The following is a 19543-nucleotide window of genomic DNA, read 5'->3' as shown; positions in this document are numbered from 1 at the left end:
GGAGGCTGCCCTGGTGTTTCAGCTAAATGGCAAAGGGGCTCCAGTTTTTTCTCTGTCTGCCAGTAATCATCTACCTATGGCTTTCTTGCTGCTCAGTGTTGGTTTGTTATGTTTGTGCTGGAAGTCCATGTCTGTGGCTGTCCTTTCCTCCTTGGGTACTTTCCAGAAACCACTTCAGCAGTTACAGTTTGTTTTCTTTTTCTTCTTTCCATTCATTTAGTAGTTTAGGATAAAATAGAAATAAATTAATATAGTTCATCATGTTCTGGATCATTGTTAGCATTTAAGAATACGTACAAAATACACATCTATAGCCTTCTATCAACAGGAAAGAAATTGATTGAGCTTCTGCTGTGAAACCAATAAATAACTGGGGAGAAAAATATTACAGTTCACTAAACAGAGTAATTAGGTCAAAGAATCCTCTTGAAATGCATTTAAACTAAACTATCTATTACCTTATAAATAAAATTTGATGTTAAAAAGCTTAAGAATAGGAAATATTTGAATCTCCAGCCAAAATCCCATTCAAATGAGTAAGAGAACTTTTTGTTAGTAAAAACTTAGTTTGGGCAAATTGAATTGAATCTGTAATCTTATGAGAAGAAGTAATACTATTCTGGTAGTTATGAGGCAAAAAATTGAGGATTTCTGTCTCAAGTAGTACTTTGCTATCCTTAAAATATTTTGGAAGAATTAGTGTTTCATTTCTAGGTTTGTGATCTCTTAATTGTATACAACTACATATTTAATAAATGTTCATCTTAAATCAACTATGTGTTTTAATGAAACGATTTTGCTACAAAAATAAGATTAACTTCATAATTTATTTTTCAGAGTCAGACTGTTAACTCTTAGATGATATTAGCTTTGTCTAGTTTTGTCATGTACTCAAGGAAGGTTGCCTGACTTAAGAAAACTGAAATATGAAATGTAGAAATATCTGATTTGGTTTACCAGCTTAATAACTATCTACGAATATTAGTTATTCATTATTACTATTATTAAGCAGGGTTATTAATCAACTAATCTTTTGTTAATTTCAATACAGTATCACTAAATTTATGGGAATTTTCCCTGCATTTTATCTCTGTTTTATTAACTGAGATATGCTCAAAGTAGTCTTATGTGGGGGGAAAAAACGTAGCTAAGACTAGAATCCTTATTCAATTTTCCATTTATATTTCTCATGTATTTATTATTTATTATTTATTTATTTATATTTTATTATTTATGTTTCTTAAAACCAGAACAGAGAATTTAAAAAGTGATTCTGTATTGTACCTGGAGAACTAATTATTAATTCTCACTTAGTTATTTATTGGTCTCAGTAGTTATGAAAATGTGGCAAAGAATCAGTTTTACCTTTGAAAATCAAACATGACCAAAGAATTCTATTCATTACCACTGGACAAACCTGGAATTTATAGATTGAAATTACACTGATGTTCTTTCTGGCTGGATGGTATCTGGGATGTCAGTTTGGTTTGTGACTGACTGGAATCTTGCTTGTTCTTCTGGACATGCTACAAAGTTGTAGAAGCATCTTTTTCATCGAAGTTAGCAGATGAACACAGGGAACAGATTTCTTGAATGGGAGGTTGTTGGGTGCTTGTGCAGAGTTTGGAAAAGAACTGATATTATGAGTTATGTAGGATTTCTGTGTCTCTGGACTTCACAGCAGCACAACATTGACACCCCAGCAGAAGTCAGTCTTGTGCTCAGCTGCAACTCTGAGCAGTTTTTCCAGGACATCAACCCCTGCTTGCTGAGAAGGGGATCTCTGTGCAGCCACCCAGAGGTGTGCCAGGGATCTTCACACTGTGCCAGGACTGCTCACAAAAAACAGTCCTAACCCTGGTCTGAAGTGGCTGTTCCCATGTTAGCCAGAGCAAATGCCTCACATTAGGCTCCACAGGATGCAAAATGCCCTAGAGTCTGTTTCTTCTGTTACCTGGATTGGTCTCTGTTGGTCATCCAATGACATATTCAGGTTTCACATCAATAGAGAAAGTTGAAGCATTTGATAGTTATGCCTTAAAAGCTTAAGGACCTGAAAATATTATCCCAGATGAGAGTGGCTGCTGCCTAATCCCATTGATGTAACCAAAAAGCAGACAGGAACACCTGTAAGTGCAGATGTCCTTCAAAGCAGCATTTCTGTTTCTGACAGAATTCTAAATTATCTCTTGATTGTAATTTTCAGTGATTTGACAGATTTTAATGTTGAATTGCCAGACTCTCTCCCAGATACCTAAAGTCTAGCCAAAAGTTGTGGTTCACCCTATTATTTTGAAATAATTCCAAAAATCCAATCAAAAGCAGAAGCAGTAGTCTCTCTTTTTGTTGTTTCTTTGTTGTTGTTGTTGTTGGTGTTTTTTTGTTTTGTTTTTTTGTTTTTGTTTTTTGGGTTTTTTTGCTGTTTTTGTTTGTTTGTTTGTTTGTGGTTTTTTGGGTTTTTTGGTTTGTTTTTTTTTTTTTTTTTTTTTTTTTTTTTTTTTTTTTTTTTTTAGTGTTTATGTGGTATGTATCGAAGAAGAAATCCCCATTTCTATCAGTTTGTAAAGAAGACAAAAATGAATACAAAATAACTCTGCTGAGCTGTTTGTACTACAAAAACCATTCCAGTTCCCTTTCATGGGCAGATGTTCAGAGTAATTCTGCAGTGCATTTTCAAGGAGGGAGAGGAAAAAATTGTACAGCTTTTTGTGGTTGCAGATTTCTTCTCTTTACTGAAACAGTGAGACATGTAATGGCTGTCATTTTGAATAAGATGGTGGTGAATAAGAGTAAAAAATTGAAAAAATTACTCTGGGAAACTCCAAGTACTTGTATAATTAATGTAACAAAAATGATTTTTTTTTCCATTTCTGAAATGCTTTACAATACTCTTGTAGAATTTAGTGGAGGTAATCTTTTAGAAAGATTAAACATATAATAAGGGAGAAGAGCCTTCCTAATAGCAATTTTCGAAGTGCTCAGGGAAGAAAATGCTCAGGGAAAGGTCGTGTTATGAAATTAATTACAGAAAATTTTAGAAGATACAAGAGGCAATAAAAAAAAGCTGGTTTTCTACAAATGAGAATGGGAAATAACTTTGTTAGTTGTGGAAAATACATGGTGGTGGAAAGATAATGCCAGATGAAAAAGAATAAAAGCACTTTCCCCCATTGATATTAAGCACACAAATAACTAGAAAAACTCTTTAAGGACCCCGAAGGACCCCGGTAGATAACATTTTAAACCTTGTTTAGCCCTGTCCCTGAAGACTTGTCGAGATAATGACACAGTTCAGGAAACTGCCTCAGGACATGCTAGGAAATTACAGGCATTCAGTTGTAAACTAAACTGTTAAAAACGATTCTAACGTGTCAAGTGAGAGAACATTTAGGCACCCACAGCTTTGTTAAGTGTGTACAGTGTAGGCTAGGGAAAAGAAGTGATGCTTTAACCAGAGGCACGGCGGTGGAAGAGGAGATGCTAATTGGTTAGGACTCCAATTAAATAAATATGTATAGACACACACTTTTTGTTTTCTGAAGGAAACATGTGCAGCAGCCTCAGAATTATCATGAAGTTTTCAACATAGCAGAACAGCTATGTGATTCTCTGATTTCTTTTAAGATATTCCAATTGGCTTTTGCTTTTTGTACAAAATTATACCTGCCAAAATTGTCAGACCATGGCATTATTTACAGTATATTTTGTGCAGAAGAAAACTCTTTACTTTTTCTTCTTTGAAGCAGACACCTGGAACAGGTGTACATGAAAGATCCATTTCTATGTGCTTGTCAACCATTACAACTTTTACTGCTCTGAAAAAACAGAGTTATTGTGTTTATGATTGACAGAAGTCACATACAAATAGATGAAATAAAGTTTAATACATATTACATGTATTAAACGTATTAGATATATAATATGTATGCAATATATATTATATATATTATATATATTATATATATTATATATATTAAATATATGTAATACATTTAATATATAGTATATTAAATATATTACATATATTTTCTAGCAGGGATATAATTATTAATTAAAATCCTATTCAAAATAAGCTGTGTCCAATTTTTGCACTTATATTTTCATGGACACATGCTAAATAAAGTGGGAGAATCAGCACTTGTAACTGTTTGGGAAGGTAGAGAAATTATATTTAAAGGATGGAAGTGAACTTGAAAAGTAATTGGTTTTAGAAAAGCACCTAGAAGTAAGTATTAACCTGCTTTCTGTATCTGAGTCTTGCTTACTGTTTTGAGTTCCTAATAACTTTTGTTGTTGAGATTGACTTATCTATGTTTGTATGTGTAATTTTTCTGTGTAACTATTATTAGAGCAAAGTTTGCATAAATTCAGTTTACTTCATAAAAGAACCAAACACCCCCCTCCAAAAAAAAAAAAGTCCCCAAAAAAGGAAGACTACATCAATTCCAGTGATCCCTGAAGTCTAACTTTTGAATATTCAAGTAAATTTACGTTATGAGGAGCTGTCACTACTTCACAGCTATGGATGCCAAAGCAATTATGTTCGCAAACCTTGAGATGAGTCTGGTTTTTTTACCCTCTCACTTGGGAGCAGGGAAGCAATTTGGCTGAAAATTTAGGCAATTAATGTTGAAATTAGCTCCAACTTCTGGATTTTAAGGAGTTTTGAAAGCTGTAATCACATATAAATGAACTTTCTGGCACTTGTTAAAGAATACCATTTTCTGAATCAGGCATTAACTTTAAAATGTGGGCAGAGGTAGGAGCAGGGCTCTGGCAATCCTATCCCTGCCAGAGCTGGGTGCTGTTGTGAGGCAGGAAGTGATGCAAGTCCAACCCAAAATGTCTTGCTGAAAGCACCCAGGACCTTGCAGCTTAGGGACAAAAGGAGCAGTGGGGACTGGGGAAGGTGATTTGGGAGATGAAACTTTTCTGACCTATATTTAGTGTGCCCTCCCTTTCAAAAGAAGCTGTTCTCACCCAGCTGACTTCTCCAAAGCTGTCATGAGCTGTTTGAGTTAAAGTTTTGTGCAAGCATCCCAACTGTTGGTCTCCTTTATCCTCCAGAAAGTGGGATCAGCTGTCAGGGTGAACTCTGTCTCAGTAGAGCAGAGAGGTGGCAGGCCATGACACTGGGAAGGGGTTTGTGTTCAGCTCTGCCAAATCGCTTCTAGCGTTTTTGAGCAGACATGTGAAGGTTTGTAAATGTTTATGTCTCCCAGAATCTAGAAGGAAACTCTACAACATGACAGAAGGCATACACTTAAGGTCAAGGCTTTATTGTTGAATTTCAAAGCCCAGCAGAGAGGCAGGGTGTCTAAGGAAGGGTTAAATTATCTGTGTAGGAAGAATTTTAGGCATAAAACAATATGTGAAATGCTACTCGTTCTAACTTTACCAATAGTGATGTGAATGGTGACGTTGTGTGAGTCTGTCATGGCCAATTCTCTGGTTATAATCTGCGTTCTCAGTTTTTTCAGTACAATGGTGAATTGGCATCCAGAAACAATCAAAGAATAAGTACTGTGACATTAAAAACGTAATTTATTTGATAGTTAGCTTCAAATCAGTGGCAGCAAGGAGTTATTGCATGACTACAGGTGATAAAGATCTCACCTGAGTCACAGAATATTCTGTATTAGAAGAAACCCACAACAATCATCAACTCCAATTCTTAAATGAATGGCTCATCCAGGGACTGAACACGTGACCTTGCCATGCTCTAACCAGCTGAGCTAATCTCAGGGAGAATTATTACTCTCTAAATTCTAGATTCTATGTTGTTTAAAAGATGCTCCCATCCCATGAAGGCTTTTAAGCTGGAAACACTTGAAAACTCCATTCAACACCTGCTCACCTAACATTGGCCTTATGAATAATTATATGGCAAGAAAAACCTTTGCTAAGCCTACTGAGGAATTTGCTGTCAGTACAGGCTGCTTTAGGTGCTGGATAGTAGACAGGCTGTGAGTAGATTAAGTAGAGATTGGTGGAAAACATCTTAATTCAAGTATCATCTCTGATTTCCACTGAAACAGGAAGGCTGTAAGTGGGAGGGAGTAATTTGCACATGCAGGAGTTGGGGAGAGTAGAAGGATGGACGTTTACTGAGCTTGGGTGAATCCTCACACTCATTTTCCGCCTCTCTGCGTACCCCATGACATAATTACCATCAACCGAGGTGAGGAGGTTAAGATAGTCACACATAGAAATTTATATGTCTGCCTTGAGATATACAGCTAACACAGTTAGAGTGTCCCAGGACAATTGTGAAGCAGGTCAGACTCCTACAGCAACACCTGTGCTCCTGGCAGGCAAAGCCTTGATCTGTCTTAGGACATCCTCTGGTGTGCCCTAAACCACCAGAGGTCTGGGAATGTGTTTGCTCCAAAACAGAAAGGGGGATTAGCCTTGAGTAAGCATAATCTTGGTACATGGGTTTAAGTTGCCTTATAACATCCTGTAAACAAGAATTCACATTTCCTTGCGTTGGCTTTTGAGACTGTAAGTTACATTCAAATGTAGGACTCTTAAGGGCTTGGTAAGCTGATAAGTAGTTCTGTGTTTAAGGAATTAAGTCTTGTTTGGTCGCAGAGCTTACTATGAAATATATGTTCTGTGGTGTGTAGCTATTTTAGAGTTTAAATATAGATGTTATTAAAAATAACGTGAACTCTCTATTTCTGGTAGTAATTTCTCTTTTTATCATCCAGACAGATCTGAGTGACTGTAACATTTTTACAGTGAAGACTAATCATATTGCTTTTTGGTGTGTGTGGTCCCTGAGACAAGTGTGGGGGTTTTGTATTATTTTGATATTTAGTTCTTTTAATAGAACTAAACCAGTGCAGCACCAGCCTTATTTGCTAGTGACTCATTGAGTTCCAGACCTCATGAAATATGGCTGTGAATTGTTTGCAGGTCTATGGAGATCCCTTCATGCTGATGAGCAAGAAAGGAACTAATACCATCACATTTGTTATCATCAATGAGACCAAAAAAGATCTTAATCTGATTGTTTGGACTCAAACAAACCTTGCAGCAACCACTGCCCATTCTGATCCTCTCTCATTGCTGGTTCCTAAGGTACCTCAAAGTGATCGTGATGCTCATAAGAAAAACAGAGAAGATATTTCTGTTTTTCTACTCAACCTTGCAAATCACTTAGCAGGAATCAGTGAAACATTCCAGCATGGAGAAACTATTCACAACTTTTGAGGGATGGAGGTTTACCCAGTTCAGGCTTACACTGTTTTAACATACCATGCAACACTGGTGAAACTGGAGACAAACGATCATATATTTATTGTTCTGCTTTCTTCATTATCCCAGGGCTAAAGTAAACCCCAGGCTCTTGTGGCCAGTATATTATTCCTCAGTGCTAGAATTGTCCCAGGCAAGCTTTTTATGTGGATTTGAAATGATCTTGTAAGAGGCCCAGGTGAGTTGTTCTCTTCAGTTGATTTTTTTTTCCTTTTAATCTCATTAGAAGCATTTGGTTTGAAAGTGGGACACACAAAACTAAAATAAACCAGGCATTGATACTAGACTTGGACTTTTAGCATTAGAGGCTGATATTTTTGAGTTTGGAAAAGATGGAGTAAATTTCAGACAAATTTTTATTACATGCTTCGAAATAAGTACCTTAAAAATATATTAAAAATTGGTCCGACTCAGAAAAAATTGTTATATATTAATATTAAAATACAGAGAAAGCAGTCACTATTAGTGAAGTAGACATATGTCAATATTGACAAAATAGACATATCACTGCATGTAAACTGGGATTTATTTATTCAGTATCCAATTATATTATACTTTTTAATGAATTATGAAAGCATTTTGACTTAGATTTTTTCCATATTCAAGAGAGTGAAAGTTGACTTTTGTGGTTAAGTAGGCGCTGGTGATGAAAGGTTTGATGCGCATTTTTGCCAGGCACATTTTGCATAACCTTGGCAAAGTCATTTCATCATTATGAGATTCTTCACTGAATTCTTAAGGATAGTAATGTAAAACATATAGCTGATACATTATTCTGTTCAGATCTACGTTTTTCCTCTAGACACCTCTATCTAAACGTGAATTAATTATGGAAGAAAAAACGAAAGTCCATTTTGGCCAACAGTACTTGCTGAAGAACAGCAGTCTCATAGTTATATAAGGTGATACCTAATGTTAATAGTAACCTGACTGCATTTATGAGAAATACTGTGAGAGGCTTTACTTCTTCTGTTTGAATACAAGAATTTTTATTTATCTTTACAACTGATGATAGAAATTTTAGAATTTACCAGTTTTGCATGTAAAATATAGTCTGCAATATTTTTTTATATTTTGCTTTATTCCAAAATACCTGTGATTCACCAGACTATGAGCTTATAAATACATAATTATTTTCAGTCAAGGAATGAGCAGAATTTTAAAATATTTGACTTTACACAGAGACTGGGCAAACATTCCTCTGAAATCTAAGAGACTGTGATTGATGTGAAGCAACAAGGAGTAAAATATTGAATTCTGTTGCATAAAGAGGCATTAATACTTTATGTAAATCACTTCCTATTTTCCAAAGACTTAATTTGCTTCCTGTCTAAAAGGAAGGAAGGAAGGCACGTAGATGTTCAGTGTTGGCAGGAATAAATGATGGGTGATGCTTTCAGGACCTTGCGCTGCAGGGAACTGCACAGATAATGGACTTTGCCAGTTCTGGATTTGGGGCTGATTCTGTTGCATACTGCATGGTTTAGTTGTGAGCCCAGTGCTTCTGGGTGTAACAACTGGACTCTCTGAAAAGAGACTCTACTGGACTACTCTAAAAGATCTTGGAGATCTTTTCCAACCTTAATTATTCTATGGATCTATAATTTTATGAAGATAAAACACAATAAGAAGTCACACACCAGGGAAGGGAGAGCTGTTAGGCCTGTCTGGTGGTTCAGTAGGCTTTTGGTATTATTTGAATGTTGTTAGTCTCTGTTCACACAGCAGAACACTCAGAAAACATTGATTTGCAAGGGATTTATGATTTGTCTCTGACCACAGCAAGCACTAGTCACCTCCATCACCCACCACAGCCCCACTCTGCAAAGTGCAGAGATCCCTGCAGTTGTCCTTCCTGGGCATGGTGGTTTCCACTTCTCTGTATTTTCAGTTTATTGTATGTAGAAGAAGAGCAAGGATGAAGATTTCTGTCAGTGCAGCTGTGGCACAAGAGGTCATGATGACATCTTGGCCTAGTGGATGAAAAGAGTTCTTAGGAGAAGGGTTTCCACATCTTGTTGAAAGCAGCAAAGCAGGAACTCAGTCTACCTCCTTTCTTTCTGGAGCTGAGTTAGTGATCCACAAAATAATATTATTGGGCTAAAAAGTTGTCCTTGCAATTGTTTCATATTAATTAAAATCCATAAACTAACTGAATGTGGTTATAAACAGTTCATGGAGATCAAGAGATAGGAATGTTTTTTTAAGGCGTTTCATATATGTATTCCATGCAAAGAACTTTTTATCTCTCCATCTAATTGCCTTTTTAGTTTTCTGCTCTTAATTTGAGCTTAAATTTTCTTTTTGTGAGTGGCTTGAATATATGTAATTCTAATGATTTTTTCCAGGAAAGCTACTGTAGAACAGCCACGTATTAATGGTGCATATTTACAGTCTACAGGAGGCTGAGTGCCTGGAGAGGAAGGTTTCTTAGTTTTATATTCATGATATTTTATTTACATCTGTGTAACAAGGACACAGGTGCTATATATCTTCTGAACATACATATTGCTGAAAATTATATGTAAGTATGTTGCCAAAACAGAAGTGCATGACAAGCCTTTAATTTCCTGACATACTCTGCAAGGCACAAACCAGTTTGGAGGAGGGCTAGGCTGCAATCACTGGAAGTTGCTACATCCCAGTGAGGCAAGAAGGAGCATCTCTGTTTCCTCCCCTAATGTGCCTGTGCATGCTTCATCCTGCTGCTGTTCTCTTCCTCCTTTCAAGCTGATAAGAGCTGTAGAGTTCTCCTTGGGTTTCCCCTGGGCTATCTATAAGGGCAGCATTTGAAAAGATATGGTAAGTTTGTGGCATGTTTGAGTATATTTATGGTTCGAGTTGGTTTTATTGTCTGAAATGCTGGTGGTGGTCAGTGGCAATCTGCAGCAATTAAGTACTGTTCTTGACAGACATAGGCGAAGGTGCTCGACTGAAGATGTTTATGCTTTAAATTGTGGATAGACAGAAAAACTACCCAGAACTCTTTTTATTTCCTGTAAGGCTCTTGGTAAAAGCAATGTACAAGGTGCAAAGTTCATATAGCCAGGCTAAGGTGCAGGTTTGTACTAGCTCCCACCAGTCTGAGAATAGATTTCTTCCTGCATATGTAAAATATGGGAGGTGATGTGTGGAGAAATCCATTTGTCTGTCCTTTAAAAATCAGGAGAGATGGAGAGATTTATCTGCAGCAGATAAGCTGTTGCTGTTTTGTACAAGCACCTGAATAATAATGTCTTTGTGTTGAGAAGGAACAGCAGTATTTCATCATAGGTTTGCTCAGCTGGTGAAGAAGGATCCAGAAAAAGGGAGGGGAACCACGATCTATCCCATTCCTACAAGTTTGATACCAGTGCCAGCAGGAGATGCCCAGAGCCTGGAGAGGGATCACACAGATCAGCAGCAGAGCACCTGAAGAACAGGACAAAGTAGTTGCTGCCACTACAGTCAGTGAGTTGGCTTCATCAGGGGACCAAGTCAAAAGTCTTGCAAACACATGTTAGCATGGGAATAAACAGGAGGAGTTAGAGATGTGTGAAGGATGCAGGGCTGTGGTCTGGTTGTCATCAGTGATCAGATGGTTCCCATCAGTGTTGAAATGGAAGGACTTGGGCAGAGATGAGGAATGAGTGTTGTTCCCTGTGATAATGACCATCTGGAATGCATGGAGCTCCACCTGGCGATGGATGAGGAGCTGACGGAGCGCTCCGGATCACAATCAGAGAGGGAAGGGACAGGTGACATTACAGGGGGATCTCCTACAGGCCACTTGACCAGGAAGACTGAGTGAGTGAGGGTCTCTGTAGACAGACAGGAGCATCCTCACATTCACATAGTCCCTATGGGAGACTTCAACCACCCCAACAGTTGTTGGATGGGACAACACAGCAGGACATAAGAAATCCAGGAGGTTCCTGGAATGCATCATTGATAACTTCTTTCTCCAAGGGATAGAGGAGCCAACAAAGATAGATACTATGATACTAGATACTACCTTGATCTCACCAACAAGGAGGGGCTTGATGCAGAAGGTGAAACTCAAAGAGGAGACTGGGCTCCAGTGGCCATAAAATGATGGAATTCAAGATCCTTGGGGCAGCAGGGAGGAGTCACAGCAAGCTCACTGCTCGGGGCTTCAGGAAAGCAGGCTTTGGCCTCCGCAGGGATCTGCTTGGTAAAATATTATGGGATAAAGCCTTGGAGGGAAAAGGCACACACAAAATCCAATTAATATTCCAGGATCACCTCCAAGCTCAGGATCAATACATCCCAACAAAAATAAAGTTATGCAAAGATGCCAGGAAGCCTGCATGGATGAACAAGATGCTCCTGGACAATCAAACACAAATAAAGAAGCCTGCTTTTAGAGAGTGGAAACAAGGATGGGTAGCCTGGGAAGAATACAGAGAGGTTGTCCAAGCAGCCAGGCATTTGGTTACAAAAGCTAAAGTCCTAGTAGAATTAAAGCTGATCAGGGATATCAGGGGACATCAAGGGCAACAAGGAAAACTTCTATATATATGATGGTGAAAGAAAGATAAGGGGAAGAGTAGGCCCTCTCTGGGAAGAAATGGGAGACCTTGTTACCTGGGATCTGGAGAAGGCTGAGGTACTCAGTGACATTTCTGCCTCAGTCTTCACTGATAGGTACTCCAGCCACATTGCCTCAATTGCAGAAGGGAAAAGTGTGTACTGGGAGAATGAGGAACACCTGCTCTAGAAGCAGATCAGGATCAGGTTTGAGACTGCCTAAGGAACTTGAAGCTGCACAAGTCCATGAGATCTGATGAAATGTATCTGAGAGAAATGTTCTCAGAGAACTGGCAGATGAAGTGTCTAAGCCATTTTCCATCATATTTGAGAAGTCCACTTAAATTCCCACTGCCTGGAAAGTGGAAAACATAATGCCTGTTTTAAGAAGGAATACAAGGAGGACCCAGGGATCTACAGTCCTCTCAGTTTCACCTCAGTGTCTGGCAAGATCATGGAGCAGATCCTCCTGGAAACTGTGTGGAGGCACAAGGAAAATTGGAAGGTGATTTGTGACAGCCAACATGGCTTCACTAAGGGCAAATCATTCCTGATGAATTTGGTGGCCTTTTAAGATGATGTAAAGTTGTTGGTGGATGAGGAAAGAGTGACTCACACCACCTACCTGAGCTTGTGCAAAGCATTTGACCCTGTCCTAGAGGTTTCCTAGCTCAGAGTTTTGAGTGACAGAAATTGGGTTACTGCTCAGCCTGTCACACTGGTTTGGGATGGACTCTGCATTGTTCCTGGTGGGCAGTGAACATTTTTTCAGTCTGTGGATGTTACCTTTGGCAGGACTTCTGTCTGGAGTTGTTCATAATTTGGCCGATTGTATTCTAAAAATGCCCACATTTGAAATCCTTGAACAGAAAAACAACAATAGTTCAAAAACTTTTCTGAAGGAATTAGATGGAAAGAACCACCAGAATTCTGTCTGCAAATGTATAATCATAATATTCCCAGATGGCTTCAGTAATTTTGCCCCATCTGTAAGCAGCAAGCTGGGAATGAACTAAGCAAAAGGTAGGCAGCATGCTTTCTCTCTGTTGTAACAGGTGACAGGTTGGTAAGAGACAGAGAGTTGAAGGTTCTAATAGAGCTGTCTGACAAACAGCCTGGTACACTCCTTGGCATTGCCACAGGAGTAGCTTTGGAGAAAGCAATGGTAAGGGTCTTTTTTCATGCTGTTCTTTTCTCCTGGAAAATGCTGTTGGGCAAAAATCAAATTTCCTTGGTGGAGAAATAGTATTTCCGTGATGCTTTGGATTTTTTTTTTTCTTTTTGGTGGTAGGTGAGAGCAGTGAGGAGGGAAAGAGAAACAGTGTCCTGTTACACTAAAAACACAAACTGCAAGATGGTATGAGGTGGCATGAGGTTTCTAGCTTTGTACTGCCATTTGTACTTTGTGTGTATACTCCTTGAAGCTAAAATCACCTGAAATAAAAACTTTAATTTATATACAATACTTTAATTTACCTGAATTTACCTGGAATTTCATAGAATTGTTTTAAATTTTGCCTCAGAAATCCCCACTTCTAATAATCCTGATTTGGAATGCTAATGATTTAAAATATAAATAAATGGGGGGGAAAAAAGGTGGAATTTTCCACTGAGATGAATCTCAGTTCTAGAAAATGTTTCTTCATCTCTGAATTGTTCAGGTTTTGAAATATTTAAGTGGGTGCTTGCTTTGTATCTCTAATATTATCAGGCTAAGTGCAAACTACAATGTCATAACTTTATATTCTAATTAGATAGTAATTATCCTTTTGTATTTGTTCTAATCCTCACCTGGGATGGGCATTGCAAAATGTCATATATAAGCCACACCCTTCTTGAATTTTTTCTTGTGAACATGTGCCAACTGATAAAACTCATTGATTTAAATGTTCTTGATCCCTGCTGAAGACCTTAGAATTGTGCATCGTCCCTCTATCAACTGCACATCATCAGCCATTGGAAGGATTATACTCAGAAGGTCTATTTTGTAGGTACTGCTCCTGCCTCAATACAATATTATTTGGTGACCTTTAATGAGCCCAGATTAGCAACGCTGAGAAAGGTGCACTCTCTTTGTGACAGCAACCTGTGCTGGGTTGACCCTGGCTAGACCAGGTGCCACCAAATCTGTTCTATCCCTCTCCTTCCCAGCTGGACAGAGGAGAGAAAATACAGTGAAACATCATGAGTTGAGACAGGGAGAGATCACTCGCTGATTACTGACATAGGCACAGAAGACCCGACCTGGAGAAATTAACTGGAGTTATTATCAATCTAAAGGTCAGAGTAGGACAACAAGTAAGAATAAGTAAATTAAATCTTAAAAAAGCCCTTCCCTCACCTCTCCCTCCTTCTCAGACCTAACTTCATTCCTGATTCTATCCTGATTCTCTGCCTCCCATCCCGCAGCAGTGCAGGGAGATGGGGAATGGGGATTATGGTCAGTTCATCACATGCTGATTCTGATGCTTCTTCCTCCTCAGAAGGAGGAGTCCTTTGCCTGCTCCAGCATGTAGTACCTCCCTCTGGAGCCAATCCTCCCTCAGACTTCTCCAATGTGAGTTCTTTATGAACTGCTCCAGTGTGGGTCTCCTATGGAGTCTTTTCCATGGGGTGCAGTCCTTCAGGAACAGCCTGCTCCAGCGTGGACTTCCTAGATGATCACAGCCTCCTTTGGGCATTCACTGCTCCAGTGTGGGGTCCTCTCTGGGCTGCAGGGACATGGCTGCCTCACCATGGTCCTCACCATGGGCCTGCAGGGGATTCTCAGTACCTGAGGTTATTTAGAGGACTCCTGGAGCACCTCCTGCTCTTCCTTCTTCACTGACCTTGGTGTCTGCAGAGACCTGGTGTCTCATATATTCTCATATATTCTCATATATTCTCATATATTCTCATATATTCTCACTCCTTCTCTGGCTGCAAATTGCTTCTGCCCAATAAGTTTTTCTTTTCCTTCTTAAATATCTTATCCCAGAGGCACTACCACTATCACTGATGGGATCAGCATTGGCCTGTGGTGGGTCCATTCTGGAGCCAGCTGGCACTGGCTGCAGACATAGCAGAAGCTTCTGGTAGCTTCTCACAGAAGCTACCCCTATAGACCCCCCAATATCCAAACCTTGCCTGGAAAGCCAAAAACACAGGCCCAGACAGCAGTTAGTTTAGATAACTTAACTCTTTTTCAATTAATTGTCTTGTATGCAGAATTTTAGGGGTTTGGGGTTTTTTGTCTTTGGAAGGTTTCTTTGTACTGCTTTAGACCCTGGTTCAAGAGTGAGCCTTACATCCAAATACTGCTATGTCAGGTGTGGGGTACTGATTATGGATGGGAGCTTGCTAAAACAGGTTTGCTGTCTGGAGTGAAGAAAAATTGGTCCTTGAACCCTTAGCTGTCCCTTTCATCCTCCTGCCTGTTGTTTTCTTCTGAAGAACACTGTGAAGCCCAGAGCTGAGAAGTACAGCTCAGATGTTGAAGCACAAAGGACTGGAAAGGAACTGTGGAAACATGAATAGTTGGTATTACAAAAGAGGCCAGGTGTATATATATATATATATATATATATATATATATGTATATATATTTTTTTTTAATGGTTCTGGTAATTGCAAATTCTACTTGGAGCAGAGTTTCCTGCGGATGCATGGAATTTGTCCACTATGGAATTAAGCAATGCACTGTTGCCTCGAGAATAGCACTTTAAAAACTGAAGGACTTTGCAAGTGGACCATACGGCAATTCTGGAACTTAGATGACTAAGGTGAAAACCTGTATATGCTAAGCATTTGACAATATCATCACTTGAAACTGCGGGTCTGCAACATCTAGTGGAAAGAGATCTGAAATCTGCCACCTGAAATTAGTCAATGCAACACTCTCTAGTGTTTTCTATTTTAAAACCACAGTTCTCAGAGTCATGCTGGTAATTCAGTAATCTGAGGTAAAATGATTATGTTTTCAAGTCAATCTGCAAGTATAATAGAATAGTGATAGTTTTGTCCAATAAAAGTGGGACAAAACCTACCAGACCACTACTAAAGTGTAGTCTCACTGATGGGTGGGCTGGAGTATGGTCTGAAATTGCATTGCTGTCCATATCAGAATTTTTGCTAAAGACGATTTTCTAAGTTGGGCTCTCTAAAAACTGGTCAGGAGCTGTATTTGAACACGGATAAATCTGGATAAACAAATTATTTGCAGCATATCCTAGGTGCATTTGAAATGCTGTCTCTTAAAAATTGTCAGGCATATCTAGACTTCCAGCTTTGCTGTTGTTGGCTTGTGCAGCCAACATTTTTTTCTGCATTTTTAGATTTTCCCTCTTCTCAACCAGTTTCCATTCTCTATTGATATTCTCCTCTTTCGTGCCTACCTTTCTTCTCCATCATTGCTTCTTCTACTCTTATTTCCTCTCTATTCTTCCCTTCCCATTAGCTTCATAGTACTACCCAAACCAACAAAAACCTGATGTTGGTGTTGAGTTCATTTCAGCTCAATGACAAACTTGTCTCCTTGTGGTTGCTTCTCTTTGTTGAAACCTCAGTAGCAATGTAAACCCAACCCTGAGTCTGGGCTGGCTGAAATGCTGTGCCTCTGCGCCACATCTGCAGTGTGGTGCACTGATGGGCTGCAGAGCAGGTGCTGACTGTGCTGATGAAGCATCCTAATCCTGTTGGGCTCCACTGCACTGGTTTTGCTGTCATTCCCCCAGTATTTGGCATAAGATTTTCATGCTTTCACCATTTTATCTAACTATACTAAAGCACTCATACATAACATATTTGTGACTATTAGTAGATTTTTTTCTCCTCTGAATATTTTCTATTTTCATTTAAAGTTAATGATTCACAAGTAGCTGAGGAGAGACCTTAGCATATGCTTAGTTAATGCAATGCTGGTGTTCTTGACTTCTACTTGGCTCCTGCTGAATCCTTTCAGTCTGACCTGTGTGTATTTTTGACTCTGTGTTTATCTGACTGTTAGTCTGTCATGACATTGCCGGTTCTAAGCAGTAATTCTCTGACCTTGAATAACCCAAGATTTGAACTTTCTGACCAGTATTTTAAAATGGGGACAGAATTGGCCAGGGAGAAAAAAGATCCCTGTTCTTGATGAACTGTGTAATGCTATTGAATAGGCTAAAATTAGCCCTGTCATTCTTCTTCTTGCTTTTAGGCATCTCAGGGTAATTATAATGGGAAAAGCCAGCCAAGCTATAACTCAAATAAGCTTAGGTTTTAAGGCAATTTTTTTTAATGATTTGCCTTTCCCTCTAAGTAAAACAAAGATTATAAAGATTAAGTTGGCGGTTGCTTTTTCTTGCAGAGAGCATCTCAGGTAAAAAATGAGCCAGTGGTAAATTAAAGGCAGGTATTCAAACAGAATAAAATAATAATCAAAAAAGTGGACCAGACAGCAAATGCAGCTGATGCTCAGGAGGGATGGGTCGAGTCCCATTTCTGATGTTTTGGTTAGTTAAAAGCTGTGATTATGTTCCACATGAACTGCAACTTTGTATATGCATTTTGCATTTATTAGCTATGTTATGAAGATGATGCAGACAGAGACGAAACTGTTATGGAGGATTTGGAATGGAACAAGCATGCTAATGAGCCTATGCAAAAATGCATCTATTAGCCAGATGGTGAGTTACACAGACATTAGTTTCTGTTTACCATCTGTTTAATCCTCAGGAAGAGGCAGGAAAGGAGCTAGGAATGGTGTAGAGAAACAGCAAACAGTAACAGTGTAGTAAGTAACCTTGACAATATGTCCTGAATGTCCCTTTTCTTAAACAGTTCAGTGAAATACCCCTTTCTTGTGTCCAAATTACTGCAAATTCTCCAAGTTTCTCCAATGCTTCATTCTCCACTGCATCCCCCTTTCCCAATATTCCCTCTAAAAAGAAGACAAGTAGCTACCCACCATGAGCAGAACACTTACCATGGTTCAAAGCAAGTTACAATTGAAAAAAAATGTTTTAAACTGTTATCAATGTGTATCCCTGGGAGGAAAAAAAAGGTCCTGAATGAAGAGGGAAAAAGATCTTAAGATCAACTAGTTCAATGACCTCCTCAACAAAAAAGTATTTTTAAAGCCAGTTTGCTGTCCTAAACTTCTCAATTTATGGAGTGACAAAGTCAGGAAAAATAATTACCAGAAGTGCTGTTGAGGGAGGTCTCCGTTTTAGTCTGAAACTGGAAAATTGATTTGATTAATAACTCAGTTAAGATTCAATTCAGTGTAAGATTCAAAGGCACTTAGAATTTATTTTTCCTTGTTCACTAGAGGGTAGCAGAGAGAACAGTGAGAGCGTTTCAGCGCAGCCTGTGCTCAGTAGCAATGAGTTCACTTGCAAGCTTCTGGATTCTTAGACTAATCTGGTGCCATTCAGGCTTCTTGGTAGAGCAGAGAGGGAGACATTTGATGCCATAAGTGTAAACCAACAGCAGAAAACTTAAGAGTATTCCTAATGTGATTTGATAAAATTAAAAATCGTTCTTGGATTTAGCACTGCTAATACCCGTTTGGGTTTTTCAGGTAGTAAGCATAGACATTTTCAAGATGCACATTTTTGAGGAAGCATGTTTATAGGAGCACTACATTTTGCATAAGGGATTCTATTGTATTTATGTAGGCAGATAATTAAAATAATACTATGACTGTAGATGGTTACTTCTTTTCTAGGCTGTATTTGTGGACATTCCACTGAAATAAATGCCTGTGGTCCAAAACTTCCTTCTGCCACCACATTAAATACCTGACAAAACAAGTCATTATACTGTATACCAATAAAACAGACCTTGTGGCACGTCAGCTTCTACTGCATCAAAATTCAATAGATTTCAGTATGTGTTACCTGTACCCTTTCTGGGCTGCAGATGTCCACAGGAATATCAAAAGAAGAGTTTCAAAAGATGTGTTGAAGAGCAGTCTTCTACTCTTATGGTATTAATATACAAGACAAAAATGTTGCCCTAAAGCCACATCCCCCATCATTGTTATTTATTGCTGTGTCTGCTCTCTGGCATTTAGGATTTCAAAGTTATGCAATTTTATGAGATGTTGTTAAAGGTAATATTACCTGACTGAAGCTGATGTTGTTACTATGTTAAAAATCACCCTTTCCCCCTCAAAATAATTCACGCTGTAGGTCGCTTTTATTTGCCTATGATGTGGGAAATTGAATAAAAAAAAGTTGCTTAAAAATGTTTGCCCATCTCTGTTTTATATATTCATTTGGGCATGAAGTAATAAAAAGAGACCTTTCATTAAGTAGCTCCTATTTGCAACAGCAGGAATCATTTGAACTAGTGTTCATTTCCCAAATAGCACTTCAGGTCCAAAGAAAAGAGCCTTTAGTAATCTCTCTGCACTGTGCTTGTAAAAGAAGAGTATGGACTGAAAAATCTGTTGCCATCCTGCCCTCCCCCTTCCTGTCCCCATACACATGCAAAGTTGTGCCCACAGCCCCTCACAGCCTTTTAAGCTTTTTGTATGTGCCTTCTTGCCAGCACAGTATTGCAAATAGAGAGGTGGGAGGACTTCTCTGGTGTTACCCAACTTCATATTCCACTCATCAAGTGATTTTTGTAGGGCAAATAAATATTTGGGAAATCTTTGAATGACTCATCCCTTTGCACTAAAACCTTTCTCAATTCCTACCTTGCTTCTGATCTGAACTCTACAGAGAGACTGAAATCCACAGAAGGGATTTGTAAATGTGCTCCTTATTAAATATGGCAAACA

At 38.7% G+C, this 19543-nt stretch overlaps 1 long non-coding RNA gene across 2 annotated transcripts in view; it reads left to right on the top strand.

Annotated features, from left to right (window-relative positions):
• The window catches only part of LOC136359522 (uncharacterized), a 72659-nt gene extending 53437 nt beyond the window's left edge, over nucleotides 1-19222 (top strand). Inside the window, exons 3-4 of one of the 2 annotated variants that reach the window (XR_010743294.1) lie at nucleotides 17333-17438; nucleotides 18482-19222. This is a non-coding gene — a long non-coding RNA (uncharacterized lncRNA). Of the gene's footprint in view, nucleotides 1-17332; nucleotides 18326-18481 lie in introns of those variants that run through there. The other variant, XR_010743293.1, reaches the window with a different exon arrangement.
• Nucleotides 19223-19543: the final 321 nt, after the last annotated feature.

Source organism: Sylvia atricapilla, chromosome 1 (assembly GCF_009819655.1).
Source record: "Sylvia atricapilla isolate bSylAtr1 chromosome 1, bSylAtr1.pri, whole genome shotgun sequence".
NCBI lineage: Eukaryota > Metazoa > Chordata > Aves > Passeriformes > Sylviidae > Sylvia > Sylvia atricapilla.
The sequence above is the reverse complement of the archived record's forward strand: the minus strand, read 5'-3'. Positions and strand labels throughout refer to the sequence as shown.